Source organism: Rutidosis leptorrhynchoides, chromosome 1, assembly GCF_046630445.1.
Source record: "Rutidosis leptorrhynchoides isolate AG116_Rl617_1_P2 chromosome 1, CSIRO_AGI_Rlap_v1, whole genome shotgun sequence".
NCBI lineage: Eukaryota > Viridiplantae > Streptophyta > Magnoliopsida > Asterales > Asteraceae > Rutidosis > Rutidosis leptorrhynchoides.
Window position 1 is genome coordinate 193,871,467 of NC_092333.1, and position 11,494 is coordinate 193,882,960.

Consider the following 11,494-nt stretch of genomic DNA (forward strand, 5'->3'; position numbering starts at 1 on the left):
CACCGCACAAATAAAACCGTTCGTTTTGGCATATCAAGAGGGACGCTAGTTTTTGGCGCCGCTGCCGGGGAACTGGTATCAGACTATACTGCTCTCTATCAAACTTATTCACAAGCATTTAGTGGTGTCTAAGAAAGACAATTATACACGGACTTGGTTGTTGGATTTTTCGAACAGTCTCCAATTATATTGGGACCAAAAGGATCCCGCCTCTCCGTAGTCGGCCTTTGATTTGTTGAATAGTTTGTGCGGAGCTCTGTTATCGAAATACCAGGGAATCAGTAGCCAGAACGCAAAACATATTCAACCTTAGGATAGTTAGTTAAATTAGATTATTTTAAATTAGAATAGACTACCTTAGATTTAGACTACCTTAGACTAGCTTAGCTTATCTTAGATTACTTTAGAAATCTAGATTATCTGCTTAAAATTAAAAACAAAAAGGCATACCCAGCGTATGACCCAAACCCGATCTAGACCAGGGCCGTTGTAATTCGTACCTGATCCAGACGCAATAATCTCTAAAGCACACAAGGAAGCACGAATCAAAAATCGAATGGCGTTACGCGTTACTTTAGCAGAAAATACCAAACCCTCGATTGAAGGTCAAGGAGGACCGATCAGATTTCCAGATATTCAAGGACACTCGTTCGAGTTAAAACATCACATCATCCAGCTCATCCAGAATAGCTGTCAGTTTCATGGATTACCGAATGACGATCCTAATTCTCACCTTGATAAATTCATATCTCTTTCGAACTCCTACAAACAGCCAGGGATAGGACAAGATATAGTCCGGCTATACTTGTTTCCCTATTCTCTCACTCATCATGCTCAAACCTGGTTCGAAGGACTGGAAAAAGATTCCATCACGTCATGGATGGAGATGGCTACTAAATTCCTAACCAAATATTTCCCTCCTTCTAAACGAACCAAACTAAAGAATGACATCATTAACTTCAAACAAAGTTATGATGAATCTCTTTACACTGCATGGGAGCGATTCAAAACGCTGCTGAAGAAATGCCCTAATCACCAAATAGAACGGTCAGCCCAAATCTGTACCTTCTACAATGGTCTTACGGTAAATCATAGGGTGACGATCGATGCAGCAGCTCAAGGGAATCTGATGAACCAAACTGCAGACGAAGTATGGGAATTGCTCGGGAACATGACAATGCATCATCATGACTGGAACATCGGCGAAGCAGCTTCATCATCTACCCCACTCTCTGAACTTAACAATAAAACGGATGCCATCAAATCCCTCACGGATAAGATGAAATCTCTCGCTAAAGAACTCAGAGAATTAAAGACGCAGGCGCAGCTAGGTCAACCAAGCTCAGGCTTGTGTTAATTGTACCAACTCGAAACCCACTGAAGAATATCAAGTTGAGTACGAAAACCCTGACGGTTCAGTCTGTTACGTTCAATACCCAACTCGTCTACCAAATCCCGGATTCAATCAACAACCTAGGGTTAATCAATTCCAACGAAGCAATCAGCCTTTTCGCTATCGGTATCCACCTTATCCAGCTCAACACTCTCAATTGACCTACGATCAACCACTTCCACTCACTGGTCCACCAGTCGAGGAAAATTCCCCTACCGCCCAGATTACAAAAGCAACTAACCCCACTCTTGGAGCTGATGATCAGTTGACTCAGTTCATTCAAGGACAACAACTAAATCAGCTCTGCAGCTAAATCAGAGAACTGCAGCTAAACAAGATCAGACGGAGATACTAACGAGAAATCAATCAGCTCTGCTCAAAAGTCTGGAAACGCAGCTCGGACAGTTATCACAACGCCTTGAAACCCGACCGTAGGGAAGGTTACCAAGTAATACTATCCGAAATCCCCACATAGAAGAAGCAAAGCAAATGGATTCCGTAATCCCAGAAGAAGAACCATGGAGAAGGTCAGCAAGGTTCAAGAACAAATCAACATATACTCAGAAGCTGACCCCTGAAACTCCAGTTCGTGTACCCTATCCTGGAAGGCTACAGGAGGAACCATCCAAGCTTGATTCCTTCAAACTTGATGGAAGATTCCTGGACACTATGTCCAAAGTACCCAACCAGAAGAGATACATTCAAACGCTTCTCTCTACAAAGGAAAGAATACCATATTCTAATAAAATTCCACTGAGTGAAGAATGCTCAGCATTACTCAGAAACTCTCTACTGCCAAAGCTATCAGATACGGGCTGATTCGTTTTCCCGTGTTCAATCTACCAATCTGGAACCATTCATGCGCTAGCAGATTTAGGAGCAAGTATCAACCAAATCCCTTGCTCTCTATACTAGAGATTAGAGTTAGGAGACTTGTCACCAACTAAAATGACAATCTAACTTGCCGATCACACAATTCGATATCCTAAGGGCATAGTTGAGAACGTCTTGGTGAAAGTTGACAAATTCTTGTATCCTACGGATTTTGTAGTAATGGATATTAAGGAAGACCTACACACACCAGTAGTGTTAGGAATACCTTTCATGAATACGGCTAGGACTGTCATTGATGTGTACAATCAAACCTTGATCTTGCGATTACATGGGGAAAGCATTACCTTTAAACTTGACCGACCATCCGATCTTACTGGATAGACAGAGATGTTTGCTATTTCCACCAGACGGATCACTTCCGATGACGAGTCTTCACCACCAGACGATGATATCGAGATGGGTGTCAAATCACAGTGTATAGACGACCCAGAAATGGAAGAAGAGGATCCCAGCGAAGAAATTGAGGAAGGGGAGGAATCTGAAGAGGAAGAGGAAATGGAAGGCGTAAAAAACTGCGATAATACCCGCTCTAAGCATTGAGCATCACGAAGAATTAATGAGGCTTGAGACGGAAGATCACAATTTAATCATTTGCTTCAAAAAGATGACTGACAAGGCTGAGGCTAAGGGTATCGAAATTGATCCTGCAAGTATCAAAGTAGAGAATCAGAATACTGAAGAAACCCATTCATCAGACGCATCCTCAGAAGAACACTATACCGATGATGACGAGGAAGAGCAACATGAAGACATTCTGAATAACTCACACTCTCCAACCGAACCAGATCAAGGGGAGCCAGACTCTTCTTCAGATCGGATTCCAGACATATCTACACACGCAGACATGTAACATTCATCAATGATACCGATGAATTTGAAGATATCCTCGAAGCCATCCGTATATCAACAATTGATTCTATGCTACGCTTAACAGAACGAATTATGGCTATCCGAGAAGAATACAACCTTTATCTCCAAAGAGAAGACAATGGTGTTGAAATCCTAGAAGAACGCATTCAAGACTTTATCAATACTCTTCACAATCATATCTACCACGAAGAAAGGCAACAAGAGCACAATTCAGTGGTTCACACTATTCTTGAGACAAGATTCTGCCGAGATCAGAAGATCATTTACTCTAAGGTCTATAACGCCTTAGCCGGATCTGCACTTCCGTTCTCAGCAAACCAACGAGCACTACTGACTCTCATCCAGAAGCACATGGATCTTTCCACCGGACGCCCGACTTATCACTCTAATTTGCAAATGATCGAGGATATTCACAGCTTGTTCACTCTCCTGGAAAGAGATTATTTTGAAAGCACACCAGACAGACTAGTGATTTACGTAACAATTGATCACCATGTTGATCTGATTATCAAAGAGTTGGGAGATGCTGTTACAGAGGAAGTGAGGCGCAACAATCCGTTCTCTCATCTTGAACCAGATCGAGTCAACATCGCCACCTATGTTACGAAGCAGATATCAGGTATCTTCTCCAATTTTCACATTCAAAGCCGGATGTCGGGAGATATACTCAAAGACGGTGACAATGATGCTCGGGTCAGGATTGCTTTTCACTTCTTTTGAGCTTCATCTTTTAACAAATTTGTGCAAAGCTACAGACTCTTACTGTGGAGATCACCATTCCGAAGACTTCGAGATTCTAAGGATACAGTTTCTAACATTATTTGAAGACCTCCGAAATGAGCATCCCATCAGAGAAACAATAACCACCAGCACTGCTTCTATGATTGACATTCATGGGTCAACCAGCAGAGCCGTGCATATTCTCATCGGACTTCAAGACTTATCACGAGCCGAAACTACGCACTACTTATCTTTAAAAAGATCTTCAAGAGAAGTACCGGATCTTCTACCACTACTGGTACGACACTTTCTCGGGATTTACCCGCCAAGACTCACATTCCCTCGAGAAGACCAAGATTACAACCATCAGCGAGGAATGTTTGCTTTTTAAAAGCATTACTACGGTCGAGCCAACGACCTTAAACAAAAGCGCTTCCCGGGAGGTAACCCGTGCAATAAAGTAGAGTAGAAGAATAAAGAATGACAAATGAGCCGATCAATAAAAGACGCATGGATTGAAAGTCAGCCACATCTGCTAGGGGTATTTATTTCTTTCCGCTACTAGCTCAAAATTTAAACTATGCCACATCCTAGCTTATAACTAAGTGTGGGATTACAACCCAATTAAAACACTAGACAAATACTCCCAATTCTTAAACTAAAAATCCTAAGTGTGGGATACACTAGGAACATTGAGGACAATGTTCGTCTAGATGTGGGATGTTGGTATAATCTTTTTATGCTGTATTAAAATAGCCCATTACGAAGATTCCATGTTCTTAAGCCAAATTTCAAAATTTTTAACAAAAGAAAGCCTTTTCGAAAAAGTATTTTTGAAAAACTGAAACGTTTGTAAATAAAAGTAAGGCTTAAGTAGGGTGGAAATCTTGTTAGGTTGAACCAAATCTCTAATAGACCATTGCATGACTAAGGCATTATCGACCTAAATTGATTATGGTGAGGCACCCCAAATAAGACCACCATTCATCTTTAATGCGTCACTATTTTCCGTTGAGAGTGCCGATGTCTTTGCTCAGAATCAGAACTTGCTTTAGATCTACATTTCCAAAGCAGCGAAACGTGATTCGGTTATAATCAGAAGAGCTAGCCATTTGTCAAAATTAAGCCTTTCGCACTTCCACCACTTCTACTCCACCACTATATCCACATCATCTTTACTATTACTCGAAAAATCCCGAAAATGAGATTCGTTCTGAAAACCCGATGTTATAAACCTCTCAAGTATCATGGCAAAGGTCTTGAAAAAGTTTACCGGCAAAAAGTTTCTCGAGATGAAATCTCCAAAAAAAAAAAAAAAAAAAAATTCCTAAGTTCTGAGAAAAGGAGCAGAACTTATTAAGAGAAACGCCGAAGAAGAACTTGACCGAAAATGATTATCAAATAAAGAAAAGTTCAAAAGTGCTTCTCAAACACTTCAGCACTCCTATCTATCCGAAAAAAGTCTGCATAAAGACTACATTACCCTTTTTCTCACCCCTCAAAAACAACTTCACTACCACTCCAAAATTCCTTTTCCAATCATTGACAAATGACCTAGAAGCTAAGATTACTACAATTCTCACATTAGCAGTAAGAATTTGAGTCGTTATCAATCCTATGACGATGAGTGCAGCATGAATGGCTATGAGTGAATTCATTTCTTAGATCTATAGGGAACCCTAAACAATTGTGGGATTTGAGTGACCCGTGAAATCTAGCCTATGTCATGTAACCTCCTCGCATGCTTGCAGAGATAGTTTTAATCATCACATAGATGACTCACCTTATTTTTCCGCTCTTACAATAAAAAAGCAAACCTCTTAGGCTATTAGAAAAGAAACTCTGAAAAGATTTATTAAGGTAAAATGAGAGTTTGCTTGAGGACAAGTAAAGTCTAAGTGTGAGATATTTGATATCGGCAAAAAAGTCACGTTTTCACCCCGGTATTAAGGCCAAAAAACAAGAAAGATTATAACTTTGTCAGAAAAATACCCATTTCGTTGGTTAAAATTGAAGAACAAGTAATTACGAAGACGGTGTAAAAAGAATCAAGAGAATCGGAGCTAAAACGAAGATTCTAGAGAGAAAACAGTGAAAGACAAGAAATCAAGTTACGATCCAGGAAATCCAGCTGACCAGGCAAGCCAAACAGCCTGCCAAACGGCTTGCCTGGCTCACAAACGGCCTGCCAAACGGCCAGGGAAAACGGCCCTTGCAAACGGTTGGCTTGGCAAAAGGCCCCTGCAAACGGCCTGCCAGCCATTTGCTTGGAAAAATTAGGCTTATTTAAAGGGTCTTTGTCATTCATTCCAACACACACTTCAATTCACTTCTTTCTCTCTCTTGTACAATAATAGTCATACTTTCAAGGTCTTCGACTCCGTGCGGAAAACCTAGTACCTGAAGAAGAACGCCGAAGATTATATTAGGAGCGGTCTCGAGTCTTGAAGTTGTCACTTTTATATTCGGAACTCGTTTAATCTACTGGTACTTCTATCCTTTATCTTTATATAATGTCTTCTATCATTATGTTCTGTAATATTGTTGCCATGATTAGGGAGTAGTTATCTTTAGTGTATGCTATGATGTAAGCAGTTATAATGCCGAAATAATGTTATGGTTTGTGTATGCTGTTGAAATGCTTTCCGATTATGCTTTAAACTGAATCTCTTTTCCAACTAATAGAATGTAGTTATTGGCTCTGTTATTGGGAAGTCGCGAACCCCGATTCAGAGTACACTATCTGTGTCACCCCTTGGTAAGAGAAGTCTATCGGATACAACGTAAAATCGACTGAGGCACACCGGTTGTAGTAAGTCTATTGAGCTTTGGATTTCGACTGAGGACTCTTTCGTAGTGAAACATCTGACTAGACCCTTAGTACATTGTTGATCCCAGACCATGCTAGTGTAGTCACCAAGCATATAAACTTTGTACGTGAATGCTGAAGTACAACGGTTGTTGTAAGCTGTACCTCTGCTAAGTAAGGCCGTGGAACCCGGTCAGTGTTGATTAGTACACTGCACCATAACGCGGTCTCAAGCATTGCACCCCGCTTGAGGGATTCTTAGTTATTTAAAGAACTGTTTGTTTAGACACATAAAGGATTGGACCGTTAGGATAACCGAATGTGTTCATGGAAGTCAGCTTGACTTGGCCATGGTATTCTTTATGGTTGAACTCTTTTTAAGAGCCTAACTATCTTTTAAAATCAATCATTAACGAAATCATTGAAACACATCACGTCTCTCGGATATGGTAAACCATGTATTCTATTATGCTTAAGAAAGTTTAGACCATTGTGGAATGTTAATACGTCACCCAACCGAGTTGCTCAATTTGATGAGCCGTCCGAACATGTATGCCTGTAGTCAGACTCCACGGGCGTCAGTGGTAAGGGACGTTACTGTCTATTCAGAATCTTCACTCCTATCGCAGTACCCAGTGACATGTCTTATGACGGGCATTTAGGACCAGTGTAATGAATACAAGGCCTCTGCCTATTCATGAGCAAGCATTCCATAATCTCGGTAGAATAACCGATGAAATTATAGTATGCACTTACTTTAACCTTATCTGAATTACGAATTTTATCGCATTTACTTTTTCTGTCTTATAAATTAGAAAATCCCAAAAATTAAGTAACCATTACTCCTTCATAACTATTTTAGGTTTAAATATAGGTTCGATTCTACTGATATCTCAAAAATATGACTTTAGGTCATACTTCCCTTACTCATACTAAGGAGTAGTACGATTTAGGCCCCCTAAATATAAATTTAAAACAGAACCCCTTTTTGGTGGTTGATTCTGACGTGTTGCGACCTGACGACATTGCACAAATAAAACCATCCGTTTCGGCCATATGACACACAGTGAAGGCACTAACTAGATCTTAATAGCTCCTAAGAAGTCTTTTTAGAATAGTCAATAGGCGTACTAGGTCATTCATGTCTCAATTCCTAAGTTGCGTGTCCTAAAAGCGCATTAATTGCCTCTCAGGAACTCCGGCTATACCGAGTTCACAGAATCTTCAAATACAGTATAACCAGGGGTCTTAATCCTTTGAAGTAGCTAATTTTATATAGGTGGACAATTCCTGATCACAACCTAGGTTGGTCAATCCTTAAGATGCTAGCATACAAGTCTATCAGACTTCCTAGTCCAGTGTCACAACAGTAATCGTACTATATTAACATAATCACGCTAACCCAAACTTCTATCATGGTAACATACAGATTAATTAAGCTATCGTGGTAATATCAGAACGCATTATTAAACATAAAAAGTAAGAACACATGTTTAATACGAAAGACAAGCGTTTCGGATAAAAACCTAAAAAGGCCGAAGAAATCTGTCCATGATCGCAAGGACTCGCCGGGATATCCTCCGGAAAATAAAAGCTAAGCTAACTACTACTAAAAACTAACTAAAAGCTTGAAAATATAAAATGAATTACAAATTGAGTGTGTGTTGAAATGGATGGAGAAAGCCCTTCAAATAGACTTGGATTTTTGCCTACAAACGGCTGACAGGCCGTTTGCAACCGTTTGGCAGGCCGTTTGCCAAGCCTGTCCGTTGGCAGGGACCGTTTGTCTGACCCACTTGGCAGGCCATTTTTGAGCCAGGAAAGCCGTTTGGCAGGCCATTTGGCTTGCCTGGTCAGCTGAATTTCCTGGATCGTAACTTGATTTTTTTGTCTTTCACCGTTTTCGCTATAGAATCTTCGTTTTAGCTCCGTTTTACTTGATTCTTTTTGCATCGCCTTCGTAATTACTTAATCTACAAAATTAACCAAAAAAAGAGATAATTTTGCCGAGAAAGTTTGAATCTTTATTGTTCTAGGGCTTAATGTTGGGTGTAAAATGTGACTTTTTGGCCGATATCAAATATCACACACTTGGCTTTGCTTGTCCTCAAGCAAAAAGCGGGAATATAAGGTTCTTTCTAATAGATTCTCCTTTGCCCCACCCGTAGATCTTTTTATTATGCCTTCATCAGAAGTCGTCACATCTTTCGAAAGTATTAGAAAAAGTTTCGAGCTTCGATAATTTGGTCGCTAGATTTCAATTGCGTCCATAGTGAAAAAGGTGTATGTTCTAACTCTCGGATGTAGAGTATACATGATCAGGCTCCTCACTAGTGGATCACTCATATCACTCAAGTGTTTAGGGTGTCCTATTCTAATTGTAATGTCGCTCAGAAGCCAGTCGTGTAACAACTCTCATCATAGGCTTGGTAAAGCATCGATATCTCCACCGGTTAAGTAAAGACGGCACTGATCTTCTTCCTAGGCATTCTTTCAAGAGGAAGACGGGTTTTGGGTTTGGTTGTAAATTTTAATGGTTTGATGAAAGGTATCCAGATCTTTTAATTTTTTGAGAGAATCGATAGACTTTGATTCTTTAGAGTATCCATTTTTGGATAGAGAGTGGCTTGGAATCCGTAAAATTTTTCTTCGGAAGAGGCGGATTTTGCCAAGACTTTGTCTAGAATTTTCTTTGGCTCCTCCGGTATCCTTCTTTTCGGGAAACTTCTCGGGTTTTTCTTTGCCTTTATTCGTAGAGACTTTGCTCTTTCTCAAACATTTTTTTTATTGGTATACCCTTTCTTCATAACTTTTGTCTTTTGTTCCTGGTGCCCAGAGAGGAAGTGATAGTCCACTGAAAATAGGTCTTTGACCTATCAAAAACAATCAGGGGTTCGGAATCTTTCAACAAGTGCTTTTGAAGCGTATTTGATCGATCTATCTCTTTATTAATCTCTGGATCTTTTGATGAATGGAAAGGGGAATGAAGGTGAATGGTGTATTTTGGGAGTGAATTTGGGGTGAATATTACTGATTCATCAACTCTTTGTGAGTTGGTCGGTTTAAATTGCGTGGAGTGAAAACGGAAATGGATGGCTTATTGTCTTCTCTATTCAGAATGATTTCAGAAGGAGTATCACACCTGCACCACGTATGGCGCTTACTAACCATTGGTCTTGAAACGTATGTCAGAACCAAGTTCTAACTTGAACCGTACACTGGCACGCTCATCAATTGAAATGACAAAGTACTGTAGATTTGATGGGTCATACAGATACTTTAGGTCCAAGAGTCCTTAACTTTTTGGGAGTATGGGTCGTGCTTGATCATGCGTAGCCATTTACATATTTTCTTAAAAGAAATCTTTTGACGCAAAACATAAGTTTCAGCTTAATCGTTCCGTTCTAAAGAATGTTCCGAAAACCGATTTCTAGCAACTTTAGTGGAACTTTTGGGCAAAACAAGGTAAGAATTTTTTCGAAATCACCCAATATCCATTGCTTAATTACTTTTTCAGACAAAAGAATTTTTCAAAACTTGGCGTTTTACAGTTACTCGTCCTTTAAATCTTTACCCATTACCCCACACTTAGAAGAACATTGTCCCTAATGTTCTCTGAAGAAGAATATTTTAATACTTTATAAATTAAGGACATTGTCTTCTTAAAATTTCCAAGTTAGTTACGGGGGTTACCCCACACTTAGAGATTTTAGTGCGTAATAATCGAAATAGGTTTGAGGAAGGATTACTTCCCTATGGTCATGTTATTTTCCTAGTGATGGGCCTTTCTACGGTCAGTCTCCTAATTACTGGAAAGGACCAGTCTCTTTTGATAAGATTTCTGCATGAAGAACAAAAAAAGAAAGGCAACATTTCCACTATATATAGCTTTTTAGTACAATGCTTAAAAAGATAAAACTAAAAGTAAAATAAAGTAAAGTAGTCTATGGAATACTATCCTGGTCAATGTGCTGAGTCGGCGCTGCGAAGTATCCAAAGAGATCATCATCATCCTCTAGTCTCGGCAAGTACTCAAGTGGTTGCCCTATATCTAACTCAGGCCCTAGTAGTAAATCCAGACAAAGGTCTGATGGCAACTCCAGGTGTGATTGGCTCGGGAAAGGCTCCTCGTCAGGTATGTTCCCGGTAATCTCAAATGCATGGGCCGTGGGTGGCTCTACTGAAATGGGAATCGTGACTAGGTAACAACCCTCATGTAGCTCGGTGACTAGCTCGTTAACTGGAGTAGGTGAACTGGCTAACACGGGCGGCGTGATGGGGGCGGGAGTAGCATGTGCTGGGATGGCAGCTGAAGCGACTGAGTGAACTGAGGCCGGTGTGGAATGCCTGGGGGTAGCTTGTCGTGTCGGCTGAACACAGCGCGCTAGCCTAAATGATGACGGGCACAGATTACTGCGCGACATCCCCCCGCGCTGAAGGTATGCTCTAGAGCTCGATAGAGCCTCTGCTGATCTCTGAGTAATGCCCATGTAACATCAGGGTCATTCAAGGTGGCTCCATAGTGTATCACCATTTTTGGCTCATGTGTCTCTAGTGGCTGTGTATACTCAGCAGGTCTCCTAGCTTAACGTTTAGATCGTCGAACAGGAGGAGCTGGCGGTGCTGTACCAATATCCTCCTCAACACTCTCCAATATCAATCGTCGTGGGCCTAATTGGCCTGTTGATGGCCTTTTCTGATCAGCACTGCTTCCGGATGAGTAAACTCTAGGAGTCCTCCTCCTACGAACTGGGATGTAAACTGAAGCTCCTGAACTTGGCATTTTTTTTTACCTGAACACATTCAAC

General features: G+C 40.6%; 1 non-coding gene across 1 annotated transcript; it reads right to left on the reverse strand.

The window, feature by feature from the left end:
* Window positions 1–934: 934 nt before the first annotated feature.
* On the reverse strand, window positions 935–1,041 carry LOC139887335 (small nucleolar RNA R71). Its single transcript, XR_011773170.1, has one exon. It is a non-coding gene; the product is annotated as a small nucleolar RNA R71 (small nucleolar RNA).
* Between the last annotated feature and the right edge of the window lie 10,453 nt (window positions 1,042–11,494).